Source organism: Desmodus rotundus, chromosome 11 (assembly GCF_022682495.2).
Source record: "Desmodus rotundus isolate HL8 chromosome 11, HLdesRot8A.1, whole genome shotgun sequence".
Taxonomy (NCBI): Eukaryota; Metazoa; Chordata; class Mammalia; order Chiroptera; family Phyllostomidae; genus Desmodus; species Desmodus rotundus.
In genome coordinates, this window is record NC_071397.1 from 83,601,758 (window position 1) to 83,623,050 (window position 21,293).

Genomic DNA, 21,293 nt, shown 5'->3' on the forward strand with positions numbered 1-21,293 from the left:
AGAGAAGAGGGAGATAACAGGGAAATAAGGGAAAGGGTTGTCAAGGAACATGTATAAAGGACCCATGGACAAAGCCAAAGAGGGGAAGGATGAAGGGTGGGAGGTGGGGTTGGGTGGGGTAGGGGAAAGTGGTGGTGGGAAAATGGAGACAACTGTATTTGAACAATAAAAAATGATTAAAAATAATTTTAAAAATCATAAAACTATTGTGGAGTTAGAGAAAGACTTTTTCAGCATTACACCAAAGATAGAAATCATAAGGTTTTAATAGACTTGATTGATGTAGTAGTACATGCCTCAAAATGTGGTCCCCTCCAGAAGAGTCTACTTAACTCATGAGCCAACCACCCTGCCTCGTACCAAATCCATTAGACTGCATTCTTAGCAACCACGTTGGAACCACGTGATCCTGCTCTCCACTGGCTCAAAAATGTCAGCTCAACACTAGATACCTGACCCAAGCTTAACCGATCAAATTTACTTTTCAAGGAATTTGGACTTGGAATAAACAGTTTCTGGTTCAGTCTGGTTGCTATAGTCAAGAAACATGTAAACACAAAAGACAGGGGTAGTCATTTCCTACCACTCCATACTTGTGAAGCAGAGAAAGCTGGACTACCAAGAGATGGAAATGAAGCAAATATACAGAGATAAGGAGGTCAGGAGAGAGGACCTCCTGGGATTTTGAGTGACCTCAGATACGTTTTGATACCAACTTGCGATGTTACCCTGAAGTCTCGTGAGCTATATCGATTGTGCATTGGAAACCTTTTGTGTACATCTCCTTTTCTCGCCTCTGATTACCATACACATGATTCCACCTAGGCGTCAACTCTTTGTCTCTCAACATCTCACCTCAAGAGTGGACTGCACACTCTTGCTTCCTGCTCAGGGCTTCTCTGGTGCTGTGGTGAAGGACAACGCAACCCAAAGCTTCTCGTTTTGTCTGTTTGACAGAAGTTTGCAGATGGGCTCAACAATAACAAGCACCAGTCTCCTAAAAAGGCAGTCTAGTGTCGGCCTTCCCTCTTTCCCTAGCTGACTTGCTTTGGCCTCTCATTTCTGCTTCCTGGAATAACATTCCAAACAAAACTACCTGCATGCAACACCAGACCCAGGCTCTGCTTCTGGGGAAACCCAGAATAAGCAAGTTGATATCAGAAATGGCCACAGAAAGAAAAAACAGAAGACAGTATTCTAAACCTGAATCACCCCCTGATCATGCAGTAGAAAGGACCCCATTGTTGGTTGTGTATGACATGGTTACAATCTCTGGTAGCAATGGCTTCACGAATTGCAATCATCTGTTGGATTGGAATGTGGTGGTAGTAGAAAGCAAAGCATGGGTTATGTGGTAATTAGGCACTGGACTAGATGGCAGTAGTAATTATAAGAATTATAGAATGGTCTGGCTTTTGTTGATTGCTTCTAGGTAGTGATAAAAGGAAATGATAGACTCATGTCATCTAACTAGCAACTCAAGGCCCACTATAAAAAAAAATTCCTCCGTGGCTGTGTCTTTTAGATAATTGGTACTAGATCCATTGGACATCCATATGGAAAAAGTGAACTTTGACCTTACTTATAGCATACTCTCAAATTAATTTTAGATAGACCATTTATGTAAATAGTTAAACAAAGTGTCTAGGAGAAAACACAGAGGGACATATTCATGACCTTGGGGTTAAACAGAACATAAAGGACACTACAAGAGAAGATGGAAAATTTCATTAAAATTAAGAACTTCCATTCACCAAAAGACTCCATAAAGAGGGTGAAGAAGCAAGCCAAGGACTTAGATCATGTATTCAACAAAGTACCTAAGTCCAGAATACATAAAGAATTCCTACAAACAGTAGGAAAAAAAGAAACCCACAGAGTCTGATTTTTAAAAACTTCCCCCAAAATTCTTTTCACAAGGAGGATAAACAAATGGCAAAATGCGTAAGATGATTAATGTCATTCATCAAGGAAATGCACATTAAAACTACAATTTGATATGACTACACTCCCACAGGCATGACTTAAATGCAGACTGTCAGTACTAAGCAAGCACCTGGTGAAGGTGTGGAGCAACTGGAACCTTGTACGTTGCTGGTGGGGGCATTTAAATCAGAACAACCACTTTGAAAAACTTCTTGGCAGTATCTACCTAAGTTATGTGTACATACGGCCAATAACTAAACAATTCTACTCCTAAAAATTCCATTCCCAAAATAAATGAGTGTTCAGGTCCATCAAAAGTCAAGTAAGTATCCATAGCAGTTTTATCATAGTAGCACAAACTGGAAGTAACCCAGATATCCATCAACAGGAGAATGGATAAATGGATTAGGGTATACCATGGAAGGCTATGCAGCAATGAACAAGAACTAATGCTTCACACAACATGAATACATCTCACAGATATAATGATGAGCGAGAATACAAACCATGGGTCCATTTACATGAAGGTAAAGAATAGGAAAACTACATTTATCATGAAAGTGGTCAAACAGTGATACCGCTGTGGGGATAAAGTCGATTGGGAAGTGGGCGTGGAAAAGCCTTCTAGAGTGCTGGAAACGATCTGTATCTTGATTGGGTAGGAGTTACAAGGACGCATGCACAGGTAAACATGTATCAAGCTCTACACTTAATATGTCTGCAGAGTACTTCGCTGTAATATGTATATTTATTTTTTTAAGATTTTATTTATTTATTTTTAGAGAGGGGAAGGGCGGGAGATGGGGAAAGAAATATCAATATGTGGTTGCCTCTCGAGCGCTCGCTACTGGGGACCTGGCCTTCAACCCAGGCACGTGCCCTGACTGGGAATCAAACCACCAGCCCCTTGGTTTGCAGGCTGGCACTCAATCCACTGAGCCACACCAGCCAGGGCACATTTGTAAGTTATGCCTTGATAAAAAGTAAATAAAAAGAGGGCGAAAATAAAATGACCTTTACTTCCTGTAGTTGTAGAGCAATATATGCTGTAAAATGAGACCCAAGATTTCATTGTAGGGGGCAAAACTGCACAGGAGAGGGAATGCACAGCCTCAGAAAGCCTTCTATGCCAAAGTCAAGGCCCTGATAGAAAAGTTCTATGCTGACACCTGCGAGGGTGACATTTGGGTGGGTAAACCGAAATATCTTGATTCCCATGAATCCTCTTCCAGAAGCAGCAGCCTTTCCTCCTTGCCAGAAAGAAAAATTCACAATAGCTGGAAGCTATGCAAAAACCTCACCTGGGTCAGGCATCTTACAAGACAATGCTTTCTGCTATCCATGATCTGCCACCATATCCTTCATTGCCTCAGGAAGAACAAGGGTCTAGTGGGAAAATACATTTCCTACCCTGGGAGGAAATAGCTGATACAACCAAAATAATCACAGCACCAGAATAATACGTACTGGCAAGAACTGGAGGAACGTGTGTGGGAGTGTATCTTAGGAGTGCACAACCAGTGTGGTGGTGAGGGGAAGGAGTATGCAGGGGTGGGCACGAGTAGGTTTACCGTTGTGAGTACATGAAACACAGAGTTTATTCTTATGTTACTATTTATTAACTATGGTATTATTCTCCGTACAAACAACCATAAACCTACTTTTGCCCCACCCTGTTCATCTGCGTGGTGGACAACTTGCTGACCTTGGAGCGCTCTCCTGTGACTCGGGGTTTAGCCCCTGGAAAGGAAATCTGGGGTCATCCTAACATGCTGCTGAGATGGGCTCTGGAAGCTTGGCCAAGTAGTGTCCTGTTATAAACGAGGTTGAGATGCCGGAACTATTTGGGGAGAATGTTAAGGAAAGCCACAGGCTTGGGAAAATGAAGATGTTAAAAGAGATTACACTTATTACGTTATGACCCCATGGGCTACACGCCCCAGGAAGCCCTAGAGGACACTGGCCTCCCTAAGGAATGGGGAACGTATAAGGAGGTCGTACTGGGAGCTTTGAGAAATTCAATGACACATTTCCACTTCATGGTGATGAGATGTGGCCTTGAAACTGCCCTTCAAGTATCAACAGAGAAGGCAGGACCCTAGAAAGGCCGAGGTCAGGGAGTGCCACCTAACTGAAGGAGTCAGTATGGACAGAACTATCATAACAGAGAGCACGGCTGGAATGGCGACCAGTGTCCTGACCCACAGAAATCTGTGGTGGTGGTGAACAGGTCAGGATGCTCCCAGGCTCAAGACAGATGGCTGTGCCCAATCAAGGTCTTACTTACTTGCTTTATAAAACAAAAAACAAAAACTGCCAAAAGATTAACTTCAACTTCAAAACAGAAAAATATGATGGTCTCTTATCCTGTTTTAAGCCAATTCATAGACCAGAGCCCATGAGTAAAGGCAAGTATGGGTGTTTTTGCACAATAAATTCTCCCTAACCATTCCCCAAAAGCTCCTGCAGCCATTTACTATAGAAACTAGGTCTGAACTGATACTGAAACGAGCAAACCCCAGATGCTGTCATAGGCCACTAGGTAGAATAAGGGGTTATAGAGGCCAGATGATAACTGTAGTTCTAGCCCAAGTCCAGAGTCCCCAAAGTCTGCAGAATAAAATCTGGAAGATAGAAAATAACAGATTCTGTGGTTATTTCCCCAGTTCCCAAGCATGGCATCTGAACAAATTCATTTGGCAGTTTTCCCACTCTCTGCCACTGTGTAAGTTATGGTGAGAAGGGGTATAAAAAAATCCTTAAAGATATACCCACTCAACCCCTGTCCCACCATGCCATAGTCGAAGTGCCAATATAGTATTTCAAATAAATCCCAAGAGGAATTTCAGAAATTCACACAACTCTCAATATTTAAATGATGCAAAGGTATTGGTTTCCATCATATTTCTCTTTAATTTACCTGTGTGACCTCAGCTAAAAGCAAATGGATCATGTTGGTTAACCAGTTATATATTAAACTTAACCACTTGGCAGTTCCAACTGTGGTTGATAGGCTGAATGTAATATTTTAACAGAAGATATCAACACAAGCACTGACGTGGTATATATCTCTTGATCTTACAAGCATGTTCTTTCCAATACCCCAAAATAAAGAGGGTCCAAAAATTTCACCTTTACATGAGAAGGACAGCAGTACATTCTACTGTTTTGACTCAGGGCTATATAAACTCTCCTTTATTCATATCGTTTGTGAAATTCTTTTTTTAAAACTTTTATTTATTTACTTATTTTTAGAGAGAGGGGAAGGAAGGGAAAAAGCAAGGGAGAGAAACATTGATGTGAGAAACATTGGTTGGCCTCTAATACCCACCCTGACAGGGACTAAACCTGCAACCCAGGCATGTGCCCCTACTGGGAATCGAACCAGCGAACCCTCTGCTTTGCTGAACAATACCCAACCAAGTGAGCCACATCAGTCAGGGCAAATGTCTACAAAATTCCTGATCATCTTGACATTCTCCAGAAAAACCAAGCCGGCTCACCATGACATCAGGTAAAATAGACTTGGTAAATAGAAAGCACTCTACACGCCCTAGCATACGACCCCTGTGTGCCTGAGGGTGGGAAACATACACTACAAAGAGTCAAAGGCCTGCTACTTCAGTGAAAGTTTAGAGACCCAATAGGACTTTTCCTAGTAAGTAGAGAGAGTACCCTTTAAAACAACAATAAAAAGTATAGTAAAGATGAAGACCAGTACCACAGTCATTTATAATCACCACATAGTGTCCTGTGCTGTGTGTGCATCGCTGAGTGTGCTATACTTGTATACGACCAGCTGCACGGTTGGTTTGTTGACACCAGCATCCCGCCATCACCACGGCCACGTGAATGACAGCTGCTCGGCAATGTCTGGATGGCGACGCTGCCACTAGGTGATTGGGATTTTTCAACTCCATTGCAATCTTATGGGGCCACTGTTACCCGTGTGGTCCGTCACTGGCCAAAACACCCTTGTGTGGGGCATGACTGTCCAAATACTCATGGCCACTGTCAAAACTATTAAGCTGGGAATGATGGCCCTGCTAGACAGAGCTTATGTGTGTAGATCAGACATCTAAAAGTCAGTATGCAGTCTCCTAGTGGGCTGTCTCCTCTCCTTCCTGACTGCCTAGAATTGGAGTGTGACAGTTTCTATGCTCAGCATATGGTTATGGTGTTGGCCTATAAAGATATACAAGGTCTGTCAGCCATCTTCTCAGAACTTCAAATGATCTCAGAGGACGATGTCAAAATACCTAAAAGATGGCAAAGTCATCCTAGTACAGTTGTTTTCTACTGTTGCTGTAACAAATCACTGCAAACTAGTGGCTTAAACAGCACAAACTCTTGATCTCACGTCTCGAGGTCAGAAGTCTGAAGTGCACCGCACGGGGCCCAAACCCAGGTGTCAGCAGGGCTGCAGTCCTGGAGGCTCTGCTGGGAAAGTCTGTTCCCTCCCCTTTTCCAGCTTCTAGAGGCTGCCCCCATTCCTTAGCTCGCGGCACCCTTCAAAGCCAGCGATGTCCGGCTGAGTCCTCATGCTGCAACTTTTGGGTTCTCTGTTCTGACACCCTCTTCTACTTTTAAAGACTTGTATAATTATATGGGTCAGTATGGATAACCCAGGATAAGCTGCCTACTTTAAGTTCCCCTAATTTACAACTGTAATTCATTTGCGACCTCAATTCCTCTTTACCACACAGTCATAGCTTCTGGGGGTTAGGACTTGGACATCTTTGTGAGGGGCCATTACGCTGCATACTGCACCTAGTAAACGATAATGACCAAGTGAGTAAAGAAACAGTGTGTGGTAGGACTTTGGTGGAGTTTAATGTCACTGCAGCTGCGATGGTCAGGGAAAATTTAAAGGAAAAGGTAGATTTATTCTGGCATTTAAAGCATAGTTGTGTGTTTTTTTAAATTAGGGTTTTAAAATTTATTTATTTATTTATTTATTTATAGAGAGAGGAGGGGAGGGAGAAGAGAGGGAGAGAAACATCTATGTGTGAGAGAAATATGGACTGGCTGCCTCTCCCACATGCCACAGTCTGGAATCAGTGGCAACCCAGGCATGTGCCCTGACCAGGGAACAGAACTGGTGACCTTTCACTTTGCAGGGCGACATCTAACCAGCTGAACCACACTGGTCAAGGCCTAAAGCATAGTTTTCAAAGTGGAGGGTGAGGCCTGGAATCCAGATGAGAGAAGGGATATGAACAAGATTTGAAACATGTAAGAAATGAAGTGGAACAAGGGAACAAAGTTAGAATACCTTGGCTAAAAGAAAGGTTCACAAGAGGGAAGAAGAGTGGGAACCAGAATAAGAAGGGCTGAGGAGTTTCATCTTTATCATTTCCTCAAACTAACTGATCCCAGAGTGCTTTTTAACATTATAATATACTCACGGATGACCATCAGGAGTGAGATGCTTTTGAATACAGCATCTCAATGAAATAGCATCAGATCACTGTGGGTATGCTGTCTGCCTAAATTAAAGAAAGCACCCAAAAATGTCCCCTCAGATGGGCAAAAATGATAAAAATTGAATTTTTCCTCATTTTTAACAGACCCCCCCACAGAAAATTCAAAACATTTTATTAAGAATAAATGCATTAAATAGCTTTCATTTTATATTTTTATTATACAAAATAACATGTAAAAAATTTGTAAATGAGAAGGAGCTCTTCTTTTCCCCATAATGTGGCTCTCGGATGTTTAGTAATGATGTTGTGGGTCAGGTCCTCATATCAGGTGCTGCATCGAGCCTACTCCTTCGGTTTGCTTTCACTGTTGTATAATATAAAAATTACATTTCACAAGGTGCATCAGAGTGAAGGGAGTAATGCATATTTTGCAATGTCCGACTACTTTGGAATTAGGCTGTTCCAAAAAAAATCACTGTAATATTTTCAATAGTTCACTTCCCAATTTTTAATTTCAGGGAGAAAGACAAGAAGCCGAGACTCAAGTTCAAGCTGCCTTAGTGTATTCTTGATACTAAACTTTTGTCAGTTATATGTGTACCATCTAACTTCTCCAGTCTCTAGTGTCTTCTAACTTTGTAAAAGTGATTTTTGATACACAGAAGATGGCACTCAATTTCTTAAAGGCACATTATCCCATATTAATAACTTCTTAAAGGTACTTAAAATTTTTCTTATACCTGTAGATTTAAAAATACATTTTGGAAAACCTCCCACTGGCATTTCTTTTTCAGCAAGGTCTATTACTGTCCTATAGATACCAAGTGCTCTGTGGTGTGGGTTTTGGGAGATGCTCCTCTAAGGAAGAGGGGAGGACTGGAGGCTTGAGCAAGATAGAGAGACATGATGGGAACGGAGTGTAGGAACAGAGAATGCTACATATCGCTCTCTTATTGTTTTATGTGGGAAAATTTGCCTTTGCCATCTTAAGTTTACAGAGTTGTTCAAAAAATCTTGACTGGTCTATACAATTGCTAACTTTATCATTCCATCTGAAGGTCTTGTTTTATCGAAACATTTGACAGATTGACATAATTCTGCATTGCTTGTCTGCCAAGGAGCTGTTACAGACCTGGGAAACTTCTTTTCTGAAATACACTATTGGGAATTCCATATACCTAACTTCATATATGAAAGGTTTACTGTAGCTGTAATATTCTGGTTATTCTAAAAGATTTCACATTCTGGAATTGGAGTCATGGGATTCAGCCAGATGCATTCATTTTAGTTTACCTAAATGACTCACGATTATCAATTGACCATTAAATGCCTACACTCTAGTGTGACAGAGGAGGCTCTGAGCCCAAACTTCCTTTCCTCAGATTGTCAAGGAAACACTCTAGAGTCCTTATCAAGTTTGATCCTTTAAAGATAGAAATAGTAAGAAGCTCCTCCTGTAACTCAATTCTGATCCTTCCTTCTCTCTCAATTACAGTCTCAGGTGGACAACGTTGATACTTTAATGATCTTCAATTTCCTCATTGTTTCTCACCTTCTATTCTTTTGATTTCTATTCACCTTAACACAATTCTAACTACTAGATGAATGGAGTTCATAGTAAGGCTGTCTAGGCATGGTTAGCTGAATGATAACTATAACTTATTCATAGCAATAAAAATATTCTATTAAAACAAACTAATTTAACTTTGAGAAAATAGAGACTATTGTCTTTTTAAATATCATAGTTATTAAAAATGTCTTAGTGAAAAGAATTACTGAATAATTTCTAAATAATCAAACCACTACAAGTAATAACAGAAATCACTAAAGACATGAGATAAAACTAAAGCCATCATTTTAAAGCATTCAAATGAAATGCCTGTAGCTCCACAAGTATGTAAAGAAAAAAAAATTTATAATAAATTAACTAATAAACAAACAAGAACAGTGATTTGGTTTGTTTCACTATAAAATACTTGTCTTAATATTTTATTACCATTTTCTAAGCCCCTCTCTCTTCTATGTAATAAAATAACATCACTTATTTTCCTCTGTTGGCAGATTAGCTACCTTTTTATGATCTTTGTAGATCAATTTGGATCATAAAAAGATCCAAATTAAAAAGTTAATTTCAATACTGAAGTACTTCTAACACCAGGAATTTGTCTAGATCTTTGAATTTATCTTCATCAACTTCTAATATATGTGGTGATATCTCCTCCCACCCCCACCCCCCTCTCTCTTATCCTATCTTACAACCTGTGGCCCAGTCTTTGTCAGCCTAGATTGGAGGAAAATACCCCTGAGAGAGGTTAAGTGACAGCTGGAAGGAATGTAAAAGTCTCTGTGAAGAACACACAGAAATTCTTGTATGAAAGGTATTCTCTAGATAGCATCACTTAGAGAAAATCGCCCACTGAAAATTGAAAAATTTAATAATCTTAGAAGTCTACTGGATTACCATCAGACCTTAAAAACATTCTTTTCATCTTCTTTTTTTTTAGACCCTACTAAATGAGTCAATCTTGCCAACAAAGAAAACAAAACTAAAAATATTCAATATGAAAACACGTATTCCCTTTCATTTTCTGGAGTGTCCTCTTCCAGTAACAAAATGAAATAACATTTATCATTATAGTTATATAATACATTTATAAATAACACCAAGTTTTAGGAAGAGTAAGGTATGGGACATGGGAGAAAGTCAAGGTTTTATAAGAAAGGATATAAATAAAATATTGGAGAAGTATGCAGGAAAAAACCAAAAATTTTGGCAGCTATAACTGATAAGTAATGTTACAAATAGAAGATGGCATTGATGGAAAGAAAAAGATTTGGAAATCAAAAATATATCTAATTGTTTCAAAAAGTGATATGGGAATATATTAATGGCATTACATTTTAAAGGAACTATCAGGTGATTCGCCTTTTCAGAGTTGGTAAAATAAACCCCCACCCACTGGGCTTATTATTTGAGGAAAACAGCAAGATCGTGTTTACCCTCTTCAGGTCTAGTGTAACTTTCTCTCCTACCTGGTCTGCAGCTCACACTATTAGAGCCACTAGACCTGCAGATTACATAATGCATATGGGGCACTGGCCCAGAGGATACAATTGCACCCAGCGATGGTGACACAGCCTTCCTCTCCTCAGCATGGATTCCTTGTCAGATCTCACAATCACTGACAGCCTCAGGCCCTCCCTCCCTCTATGGAGTGCCTGTGTTTTTTAGGCGGTAACTCAGAGAATGGGTGTCAGAGAATGAATAGGATATAGTCTTTTTCCTTTAGGAGCTCACTATCTGGCAGAAGACACCAATAGGGAAAGAAATACACTGCAACATGATACATTTTGACAAATGTAAAGATACTACAATTGTAAAGAATAATATCCAGCATTAGCTAGAAAGTGAGGAAACATGGCACTGAGACACTGTTGCTAGAAGCTCAAATTGGTAACAAGTTTCTGGAGGGCACTTTGGTATGAAAGCCTTAAAAGGAAGGAAGGGAGGGAGGGAGGGAGCAAGGGATAGAGGGATGGACGAAGGAAAAAAAAGAAGAAATAACAACAAAAAGTGAATACAGTTTGCTCCAGCAGCTCTACAGCTCAAGATTTATCCTAAGCATATCATCAAATTTGCAAAGATGTTTGCACAAATGTATTTATTGTAACAGTAAAAACATGATAGTGTCCAATAATAGGTGATTAAGCTAATTTTGCTACACCCATACAACAGAATATTATCACTGTTAAGATTTTTATATGCAGTGAGTAGAAAATATGTTTATGATATACTTTTAAATGAAAAAATAGGTTGTAAAGCATAATATGGATATGATAAAAAATGGCACTTAACCTCTGTGGTCTTCCTCCCCCAAATCTATAACCCCATCAAATCATGAGAAAAATACCAGACCAGTCCCAGTACAGAAGCACCCTACAATACCCCTGACCAGTACTTCAAAACTGCCAAGGTTATCAAGACAAGGAACGTCTCAGAAACTGTCAGAGCCACGAGGAGCCTAAGGCGACCTGACAAGTGAAAGTGATGCAGTCTCCTAGATGGGGTTCTGCAACAAAAAAAGGACCCTAGGCAAAAACGAAGGAAATCTGAATAATCTATGGGCTTTAATCATAACAACATATCAATATTGGCTCATAATTGTAATAAGTGTATCATACTAATGTAAAATGTTAACGTGGTAGAGGGTGAAATGAGAACTCTGTAGTAACTTTGCAATTTTCCTGTAAATCTATAAATGTTCTAAAAACTTATGTATATTAATAAAAACAATACGGCATAAACTATTTTAAAGATATATATTTACTATATATGCATAGGAACAAATGTGGAAGAATATACAGCAAGTTGTTAATTTTCTTCACTCAGGTTGATTGAAGTATAATTTATATACCATAAAATGTATTCTTTTACAGTACAGTTCTATTAGTTTTGATATATGTATACAGTTGTATAGCTGCCACCACGATCAAAATAACAGAACACTCCATCAGCCCTAATACAGTTGTGCAGCCCAGCCTCTGGCAACCACGATTTTCTTTCTTTCCCTATAGTTTTTGCCTTTTCCAGCATGTCATATAACCCTCCTACAGGAGTCCACATCTGGAATGTGCTCTGTTGATTAAAATTGGGGGTTCCACTTCCCAGAATATGGGACTATAGGAAATAATTTCTTTACTCTTATTATTTCTATTTTTGAATTTTCTATAATAAACATTATTTTTGTAATTTAGAAAAGTAAAAGCAGAAATTGTAATGGGTATCATACTAATACACGATTGGAGTACAGATGAAGACATTTTTGTTTAAGATATTTAAGTTACAGGATTATTTTACTAATGAGTCAATTTTGAGAAGCAACAGAAGTTAAGGGGTGGTAAAAATCCTAGCTGTTTTACTGGCTAGTTGTGTGACTTTGGGTAGCCTATTTAACATCTTTTACCCTCAATATTCTTATTTTTTCATGTTTTTTACGGATTTGTATTTATTTATTTTTAGAGAGAGGGGAAGGAAGGGAGAAAGAGAGGGAGAGAAACATTTGATGTACAAAAGGATGTGCGAAAGATACATCCATTGGCTGCATCTTGCATGTCCCCAGCTGGGGACCTGGCCTGCAACCCAGGCATGTGCCCTGACTGGGAATGGAACTGGTGACCTTTCAGTTCACAGGCCAGTTCACAGGCCAGTGCTCGATCCACTGAGCCATACCTGCCAGGGCTAAATATTCTCACACTATATTCCAAACAGGCAAAAAAAAAGAAATCCTTTATAAATACTTAGTGAATGAACAGTTACATTTTCGCAGGACAAAAAAAGTGTGAGAGGGCACAATCCATGGTAGACAGGTTTCAATAAGGAGAGAAAAGAAACCAAGAACAGACCAAAAGGGGAAGCAGCATGAAAGGTGAGACAGAGGCTTTAGGGTGGTAGAAGTCCCTGAGGGCAAGCTCACGTGACAGTTGTCAGTAGAGTAATCTGGGCAGATGAACCAACTCTTAACACACTATTATATGCAGTGAGTGGCAGCTCCGTCTATGACATTGCGGAATAAAACCTAAGATATGTTGTTAAGTGTAAAAATGTTGCAGAACAAGGTGCATATGCTGTATGTGGGGGAATACATGTGTGTATACCTGGGCACAGACATAGCTTCATATATTGTACATGCATGAGATGAAACTAGTCATACAGGTTGTCTCTGGAAGAGTGTGTTCCTTTTCAGTGTAAAACTTTTAGTTCCTTTTACTTTAATAACACATATATGTATTAATGTACTCAAAATTTATTTTAAAGAAGATCTATAAAGTAAAATTTTAGATTACATTTCCAAAGCTAACTCTAAGAAAGAAAACCACACACATACACACACACACACACACGGAAAAAAGATCTGGAATGATGTATACCAAAACATGAATGGTATAGCCATTGTTTGTGGGTATTTTTTATTTTATCCTTTTCTAGTTTCTTCTGTCTCAATTTCCTAATTTCGCTGGTTCCTCCTCCTTTCCCAGGGCTTGGTCTTTAATAGTTTTCTTGCTCTGCATTCTCTTGATGACCTCATCATGTCTCTTCACTTTGAATATCAACTGTATGCTGAACGAATGTGTATCTCCAGGCTAGAGCTGAGCTCCAGGCTTGAATACACAACTGTTCGCTCAACCAACTGGACAAACATAACACCCCACACTAACCCCAACCCTCCCAAGCCAGCCTGGCCTCCTTTGGTCTTTGCACTCCGTACACGCTGCCACCTTATGCCATTGTGCCAGTCCTTCCTCTGCTCCCACCCCAGATATTTTCACAACTCATCTGCTCCCTTCCTTGAACCCTTTGTGTAAAACTCACCTGCTCAGTTAGGCCTTCTCCTACCGTCCTATCTAAAATTGCAACTGTCCACCCGGAACCCCACTCCTCTTTCCCAGCACTACTTTATTTTCCCGTAATACTTATCCTTTTCTATCCTGTAGAAATGATTTGGTTATTGCAGTTATTTTTTATAATTTGCCATGCTCACCTTTGAACACAAGCTCCATGAGAACAGGATTTTTGTCTACACTGTTCAGAGCTAGAAAATACATGGCATATAGTAGATGCTCAATAAATACATGTTGAATGAACAAGCTTATATTATCATGAAATAAAGAATAATTTTTAAATAAAAGTCACGATATGAGTGAGTGCTACAAGTATCTACTTTTTCATAATTTGAAGGCTTTTTTGAAATTTAAAAAACTTTCTGTTTGTGTTTTCTTAGGAAAAAATACTTCTGGATTTTACTTAGTTCTCCACCCCTCCCATTTATCAGGACTGGAGAAGCAAGTCTTTTTAAAATTTTCATTCTGGAGAAAAAATGTGCACCATCTTATTCCAGCGATTGCATTTTCTCCTGTAGGGAGCATTGCAGAGGAAGGATCAACAGCATGAGGTCCAAGTGATCAGGTGCCTATCTCCACCACTATATTAGCCCTTATGCGCTTTCAAACAAGTCCCTTCGGCTCCCTCAGCCTCCTTTTCCACATCTGTAAAACGGGAATGATATCTCATAGAGGTGCGAATATTAAACGGAGTCAGAGCTAATATTTGCAAGGTGCTTACATCACAAAGTGGGTAATATCTCTGTTTTCACAGCTTAGGAAACAGGGGCCAAAGGTTAGACAACTAATTAGGAAGCAGGGTCAGAACTCTGATCCCTAAACAGTAAGTCCAGGATTCTTTCCCCTCCACCCTCACTACCTCTTATCTGTTGGGGTGAAGATAAAGGGTGGACGGAGTGTCTAAAGACAAATAAATGCAGATTGGAAGTTGACTCTTCCTTTAGTATGCAGGGGGCTTTGGGAAGTCCACTATTGCCACCACTGGGTGATACATGAAAAACCTTGGGTTATCACAAATCTGAGCAAGTTAAATAGAATTAATAATATCCTCCCCCCGCCCCGGCCTCTTCTCCTTTCCTATACATTATTATAATTATAAAAGTCAAATTGTCCTCTTTGATTTTTTCTTTTCAGGAATCAGCTCAGTTATTTCCACCCCTAAAATGTCTCATAGCCCACATACATGTACTTTTTAATTCACTGCCATCTTTCATTAAGTCTTATCCAGTTATATCAGATAAATCTTTCTCTTTCTGACATCCTTTTTCCATTTATAAATTCCAAAATAGTTCCGTTCTGGTCAGGAAGCTCAAAAGTAGTACTCAAAATATAGCTAAATAAGGAAAAGACCAACCACTCACTTTGAACTATTCTAGGGTCACTGAACAATACAGTGTATTACCCGAGACAGTGAGCAGATGTCCCTCCAGAATGTTCTCAGACTGTTCACTTCCCTCTTCATTCTAAATTAGGCCCACTGTGGTGTGCAGTGGGTAATGCAGCTGGGGCTGGCTCCACTCCCAGTTCTACAACTCAGATGCTGTATGGCTATGGGTAGCTATTTAACTTTTGCCCCAGTTTTCTCATCTGTGAAGTGGGATCATATGGAATCCACCTCCTAGGGTTATCACGATAATTAAATGGGTTAATTTATTTAAAGCACTTAGAATGGCTTCTGGCCCTGGCTGCTGTGGCTCAGTGGGTTGAGTGCTGGCCTGTGAACCAAAAGCTCACCAGTTCAATCCCCACTCAGGGCCCATGCCAAGGTTGTAGGCCACGTCCCCAGGTGGGGGCATGTCAGAGGCAGCAGATGGATGTTTCTCTTGTATGCTGATGTTTCTCTTCCTCTCCTTCTCCTTCCCTTCCTCTCTCTCTAAAAAAAATAAATAAAATCTTTAAAAAAAAAGAATGGCTTCTGGCACAGAGCAAGAGTAAAATTAACACTGGTTATTGATATTTCCTCAAACCTGAATATTCAATATTCAAAAAATTTTCTATTTTTTACTCTTTAAAATACCATTACTACAGTATGCTTTAAAAAAAGCATTTTTTTAAACTACAAATACAGTGGTTCAGTCATATAATCAAGTAAATACACTCTCATTAGGTAACCTGAAGATATGACTATCACTCATAATATTGTTTCTATGAAAAGCTTACTTTGAATTTGGAATATTTACAAATTAAATTTTGAAGTGCATTTTATTTAGAAGATAGGGAAGGCTTATATTAAAATGCAAATATATGTAACATTGTGACATGTGATGTACCAGAAAATTCTTTACTCTTTTTGAAATAAGGCATATTATAAGCAATTCACCTATTTTTGTTGACATAGCTGGTGTGGATCAGGTACCTCTGAAAAGTGTAAGTCAGAGGGGAAGGGGTCCAGGGTCTCCTCACTTTTTCACGGAGCTGGGCCTTCGCAGTCAGATTCACAAGTGCTCTAAAACCCCATGTTTGAATAAAATAACTACTTTAGTCTGTGCCATCAGCACTTGCTGGAGTGGTCAATTTCCTGAGGATAAATTACTTGGCCAAGGAACTCCGATCCGATCCGCAGGGGAAGAGTACCAGGAGTATTAAGGTTCAACTCAGGAGGAAGAAGCCAAACCTACCAGCTACTTCCTTTATCTCTCTCCAAATAAAAAAAACCACCCTGTGCTCTGCAGACCTGGCAAAGTTCTGTTTATTTTCGAATTAACACCACCACATTTGTTAGTAAGAATGGCAGATTTAGGTAAAAACAAGAAAAAAAAAGCAACATATCAGGATATCAGTTAGATTTTCAGATACACAAGAAATGTTTTTTACTACAATTATGTGCCAAATAGTATGAGACTTATATAAATAAAGTATTCTTTGCGTGTCTGAAACTCTAATTTAACCGGCCATCTTGTATTTAATCTAGTCACCCTATTTGTTGGAAGATGATTTATTTTTAGACATATTACTGCTCTCTCCCTTTCTCTCTCTCTCTCTCAGGCAGGTTTTCATACACTGAAGAAATACATGTATTTTGTCAACAAAGTACACCAATCTGCACACCAATTTGTATTACCTTCAAGGGTTGGAAACTGCTTGAATAAGAAATACCAGTAGTTCTCACTTGTGTTTAAATTGGGAAAGGAATTCATAATAGCATTAATTATATTTTATTTCTTAGTTGGTTCTGTACAATTACAGAAATAAGCTACAGAACTGAGGGCTTTTTTATTTTAATTCATACCTGTTCTCAAAAGTTAAATGGAATCTAGTCTCAAAACAATTTAACATGAGATAATACTGCCACCTAAAGATCAGAGGCAGGTATGACTAAGAACCTAATTTTTAATTCCTGAATAAAAACAGCTGGGTTATGGTGACATTTGATCTAATTAATAATGCCATTCTGCCACTTGCCATCGCATGAGTCTAATTTTTCCTCATTTATTCATTTATTTAATGGACATTTTCTACTACATGCCAGACACTATGCTAGGTTTTGGGAAGTTAAAGATACACAGAACCTAGTTCCTTCAATTAGCTAACAAACTAGTGGGAGATACCAGCAGATTATCAGATGTCATCCGAGGTACCCTAGAGCTTTAAGAGTAAAGTGAAAATAAAAATAACGCCAATATCCATATGCTAGAAAACATGTGTCTCCCTCTTTTTAAGATTGTAGGCTAGACTGCGGTTTGTAATTTTCCCATTTACCTTGGACTCAAGCTCCTGCTTCATCCAACGCAGTGCCTTTTATGGACTACTTTATCGTTGCGCACATACTGCCCTCGTTGGCCGCCAAACCTCCCACGCACGTAGGACACGACGGTACTTTCTTGACTGCCATGATGAGTTCCCACAAAACGTCGAGCTTGCAGGGAATTATCCCGATGTTCGGAAGCATGGAGGGATGTGTGTGTGTGCATGTGTGTAAACAGTTTAGAGCAACACTAACAATTACAAATTAAATAATAGACTTCATTGCTTTTTTCAAAGTCCTTCCCACCATTTTGACTCTCCTTTCTCCCTCTGCTTCCTTTTTAGCTCTTTTCCCCCACCCTCTACCATTAAACAAGTCTCCCCACTTTATTATATAACACAATTCAACTTTCTCAACCTCATGTCCCCAAACCCAGCTCCCTGCCTGTAGGTGCACATGCAACTCACATTGTTTAATTATGACACACAATGGCCCATCTACCTAGGGCCAAGTTTCATCCCTTTTCTTTCCCGTGTATAAAGATTTATTTCTCCATTGACAAGGAGTTACGGCAACCCCTTAAAAGACAGAGTGGTAACAGTTTAAGCTTTTAATAACATTTTTAAATGTCCTCCTTAGACAAAGATATAAACAAAGTACCATGGGAGCCCTTTCTACTCCCCCCGCCCTCCCTCTCCTCTACTTTCTCTGCTATGCTATAAGCTATCCCTACAGGTATTTCTGAACAGTTTTGTAATAGTCCAGGTAATACTGCTAAATTTCAGGAAAAGGAGGGAGAACTGATAGAAGAAGCATTGTAATGCAGTACAGCTAATTTGCTGGTCCATGGTGTACATTGTTTTCTGGTTAAACTTACAACACAAGCCTTCTGCAAAAGCTAGAGTATTCCAATGACAAGAGCTTGGAGAAAGAATTTTGGTAAGATGAATCGTCATCATATCTTCCTGATAATCATTCCCAAATCCTGTTAACTATCCATTGGCCTTAAAAAGGAAGTGTGCATGTGAAATTGGATTAAAACATTAATTTTATAGAATCACAAATGGAAACTATCCCAAATGCTAAGTTTAAAAAGAATCATCCAATTAGGGTTTACATTCAATATTATTTTGTTTTAATTTCAGGTGTACAGCATAATAGTTAGACAATCATAAACTTTACAAAATGGCTCCCCCAATATGTCAAGTACCCACCTGGCACCAAACATAGTTTTTACAGTATTACTGACTATGTTCTCTGTGCTGTAGTTTGCATCCCTGTGACTGTTTTGAAAGTACCAATTTGTACTTCTTACCCCCTTCACCTTTGTCACCCAGCCCCCCAACCCCCTCCCCTGTCAACCATCAGTGTGTTCTCTGGATCTAAGAGGCTGTTTCTAATAATTTTTTTAAAGGATCACTCAGTTAACAATTTCCCTAACCTTAGCATTAATTCCTTCACCAGATCCCATTGGTATGAAAGCTGGTGTACCACCAAAACATAAAAGAGCTCTTGCCTGGGCTTTAGTGACACCATCTGACTGGCACTGTGACTTGGCTGTATCTTTGGACTTTGGGGTTTAACGAGGGATTGTGCGAATCACTTCACTTTCAAAAATAAAATCAGAGAACTCCATGCTTTCACATATACACATACAGTTGTTGAGCATGTGCCTTGAGTCTTGCTCTATGCAATGTGCTTCTAATATAAAAATAAAATAAAACATAAAATCTGCTCTCAAGGAATTCAGAGCTCAATGAAGAAGACAAATTTATCAAAGGCCATATATGTAAGAATTTTGTAACTGTCTAAACGTTTGTAAATTTTCAGATCTGTTGTTTACCCTTTGTTTCTCCAAAGCAATTAGCAGTAAAATATAATTATAATGGTCTCTACATTTATTTTGGGGGCCTTCACTAATCCTTAAGATGTACATCTTAGAGTAGAAAAGAAATCTAGACCAGTACACTGGCATTCTGTCAGTTCCATGAATATGCCAAGCTCATTTATACTCTAGGGATTTTTTACTAGATATTTCCTTCTTGAGCTAGACATCCAACGCAGCATTGAGCCTGACCTATCTTGGACGAGGCATTCTGGTATGGGAGGAAATTGAGGTGAAGGAACACTTAACAAATGAGGTATAGACTTCCAAGTTAAAGAAACAAAAACTAAAAACCTCTTCCCTATTAGAACCACAAAGGACAATTAGGGGATGGCTGTTTTCCAAACACTGAGGTAGAGTAGGTATTTGCTTTGGGTTGAGATACTTGCCTTCTCCTTTCGTGTGTCCACTTTGCAAGGGGAAGAACAATGCGTGTTTGTAGCTCAACAAATGAGGATGTACAACAGTGGCTGCCAAACCTACTCATCACCTGAGGACCTTACAGAAAACCATTCCTGATTCAAATGAAGTTTGAAAAAATATTATGACACTTACGATACTATTGGAAATTTGAACAATGACTGGGTATTTTATAATACAGGGTGGGGTAAAAGCAGGTTTACGTTTTTCATATGGGAAATAATATAATAATTAATAAATAATACAAGAATGAATTCTGTGCTTTGGGTAAACTGTAAAGTTACTTTGCCCCATTCTGAACTAAGCTATTATAACTGTTTTAGAAATAACAGTGATATTGTGGTTAAATTTTTTATCTCTCAAACCTCTATAGTGCAATATATTATAGATTAAATGATGTTTGGGATTTGCCTCAAAAATACTACTGGAGAGGGGGGAGTGTTGGGGGAGGGGTTTAAGTGAAACAAGACTGATCATTATTCAACAGATGGATGATGGGTACATGGGGGTTCAATATACTATTCAGTCTTCTTTGGTATATGTTTAAAATTACCCATAAGAATATGTTTAAAAAAATAGAGATTCCTGGGTCCCCATAAGATCCTGCCTTAGCAGGTTGAAAGCCTGTGAACCTGTAGGTTTGTACCAGCATCATCACCAGGAGATTCACACCATTCCTCCTCCTTGCCCATCTATGCTATTCAGTATATTAGTGTTGGGGGTGGGGTGTTGGTGATCAAACCTCATACCATCTAAATATCCTTAGGAAGAAAGTAGCTGATTAATTTACATAAGCTGTGCATTTAACAGTCAATCCAAAGGAGGGATTTTGCAGTTAAGGAAAATCTAATAAATTTTAAAGAACAAAATTTCTTTCAGCAAGGACTCTAGATTTCAAGTTAAGAAACCACACTCAAAATTGTGCCTTCGTGACTCTTATCTCATGTCACTCCGTCCCTATGTCAGTACAATCCAGCCACACTAACCCCTTGCTTCCTCAAACGTGCCAAGCTCATTTGTGCCTAACGACCAATGGTGTAGCCACGTGTTTTGCCCATGAATGCTCTTCCCCCAGATCATTACATGGACGGCTCCTGTCTGTCTGTCTTTCGTTCATATCTCAACCCCCAAAGTTGCCTTTTCAGGAAGGCCTTCCCTGACTGCCTCTCCAGTATCCCATCCCTTACAACAACTTCTTAGGACCTTAATTAGTTATTGAAGTTAGCTTTTATCACTACATGAAAGTGTTCTATACTAATTTATTGTTCATGTCCTTTATCAAGGATATAAGATCTCTAACTATGGGGTTCTCACCCTTCTTGTTCATGGATGCCCTCTGACCTCCTATGAGAATGTCTGTCCAAAACAGGAACTCAATACAGAACTCTGAACATCTGACATATGTACATTTTGAAGGTTACCTTCTTGTGCCCTACATTATATTGGAGGTTGCAAATTCAAATACCACTGGGCTCACGCATTTGGGTACTACAGGCAGAGGGACTTCGAGAAAAACTAGAGATCACCTGAACTGATCTAAAGGAGGCAGCCG